A 2,500-nucleotide genomic window follows, 5' to 3' on the forward strand; every position below is an offset into this window, starting at 1 on the left:
TATGATTGCTTTGTTTTTTTCGTTTTTTTCGTTTTTGGTGCGTCCTAAAGTGATATGTTTATTCTGACACTCTTCAATAAAAAAAAGGATAAAAGTCATGGTTTATATGTTCGTTTAGTCTCGTTTTAGGGAGGTGCGTGTTCTTGTATTTATCTATCAATTAACTTCGAATTTGCATTCAGACTCTCTGGAATGGGAATAGAAATTATGAACAATGATAAGCATACCCTTATCAAACCATCTACTTCAGAGTGCAATCGAGAAAACAAGATCAAAACACGTTTAGAAGTTGTTATCGCCATCTGTTCTTAGGTTCGTGCCATCGTCTCCTTGACGTCGATGCTCGTCCTAACGACGCTATTCAGCCAAACGTCGTCCCAGCTTCCTCGAACGTCTTACTTCAAGCTGGTGGATATCTGGATGTTCGGCGCCATTGGCTGCATCTTCTGCATAATCGTGACGCAGACCGTTATCGACTTCGTGTACGACCCTCAGGAAGCCGCGCCTGTCACTAAAGAGCCGTCTAATATCATCACTGTATGTAGTATGTGTGTCTGTATGCGTGATTGGTTGGCTGTGTGTGCGTGCATGTGCGTCTGGGACAGAGAAACAAAGGAGAAACATGGGATATTAGAAAGAGAGAGAGAGAGGGAGAGAGAGAGAGAGAGAGAGAGAGAGAGAGAGAGAGAGAGAGAGAAGGAGAGACTGATTTTTTTTTTTTTTTTTGATAAGTTTATTTATACTATATACAAGAACTATGCCTAAATATGTTAGATTCTGAGATACAAGAGAGAGAGAGAGAAAAGAGAGATTTATTTTTTATTTTGATAAGTTTATTCATACTGTATACAGTGTATACACATAAATAGGCATAAGAACTATGCCTAAATGGTATGTACAGTTCATGTTAGATTCTGAGATACATTGTTGGAGAGAGAGAGAGAGAGAGAGAGAGAGAGAGAGAGAGAGAGAGAGAGAGAGAGAGAGAGAGAGAGAGAGAGAGAGAGAGAGAGAGAGAGAGAGAGAGAGAGAGAGAGAGAGAGAGAGAGAGAGAGAGAGAGAGAGAGAGAAAGAGAGAGAGAGAGAGGACGAAGGATAAAGAAAGAGAAAGGTATTCATGTGATTGCCCCACTACATGAACTTCTGTGTGCAAGTACAAACGACAATACCATGAAACAGAGGAAAGTTACAAAAATGAATAAAATATCTGCTAGAATACGTAGATCATCACATTCTCAACTAGAGCAAGCGGTTTTTATACCAGAGATCCTCCTACAATCCCTCATTTTAAAGCACAAGAACCGATAACAATAGATTCCTCTCCTTCAGGTGGGAAAAGTCCGCGTGGGGAGGTGGCACGTCAGCAAGCCAAGAGCCGTCGTCATCATGCACACTGCAAGATTCGTCTTCCCTGTTGTGATCACTCTTTTCATCCTCTCTTACGTCACCTTTATAGCTGTTCAGGCTTGATTTATGGTCTTAGAAGTGGGAACTGTCGGTAAATGTGTCGGATAGGTACAAATTTGAACTCTAGGGAATGTGTATGGATTTTATGATGAAGGTGATGACTATGATGTATTTTTAAGATTTTTGATGTAGTGGTTTTGATTCTTGATGGTATAATGTAAGGTCACAAATTATGATTTATTTATTTATTTATTTTGATATGCTTATTTATAGTCGTTCCTTTTTATGTGTATTAAGTAAGAAAAGTTCCTCCAATATGCCCATCGCTTTCTTACGTTGTTTAGCATTTTATTATTGATGAGATTTATTCAATAATTTTCGTTATGATTGATCTAAAAAAAAAAAAAAAAAAAAACATTGATCATATTTCAACAGAGTATGAAATTAAGAAAAAAAACAAATATTCGCATGATGAAAATTTCCGTCTGTATCCTGGGGATTTATAAACTGTATATATATCATAGTTATTTTTTCGGTCGAGGTAAGGTAGCCAAGTAATATAGTGTAAAGATCTTTAAAATACAGGTCATGTATTGATGGTTAATTAGTCGCCGCCAATAAGAATAGATAAGTGAAATCATATATGGTAATTAGATATTTATATTATTCTTTGTGTTGATACAGTTTACATATTTTTCGCTCTTTTTGTATCTTGTTCTTTAAATATATTTTAGCCAAATGCATGTGTGTGTGTACGGGTAAAATAAAATAGAAATAAAAGATATAAGTGTAGAATATAGTTTCACAAGGATCTTGTGGGTAATACGTGCAACTGTTCTGGGCTGCAACAAAAATGAAGATCTTTGTATTAATGAAATAAGTAAAATGGTATATAAAAGACACTTCCTTGTTCTTTTATGTTTTTTTTTTCTTGTGGCATGTCTCATTATGATAGTGATTGACTATAAGTGTTTAATATGGAGATTCAGATTTGTTCAATGTTTAATGTCAGGGGATATCGAATGCCGTTTGTTTGAAAAATATGCTAATCAACAGAGCTTTGATTTCATTCTGAAGGAGTATCGAGAAGCTT

This window comes from Penaeus japonicus, unplaced genomic scaffold (genome assembly GCF_977035675.1).
Source record: "Penaeus japonicus unplaced genomic scaffold, GWHDUDI00000001_assembly GWHDUDI00000003, whole genome shotgun sequence".
Lineage (NCBI taxonomy): Eukaryota > Metazoa > Arthropoda > Malacostraca > Decapoda > Penaeidae > Penaeus > Penaeus japonicus.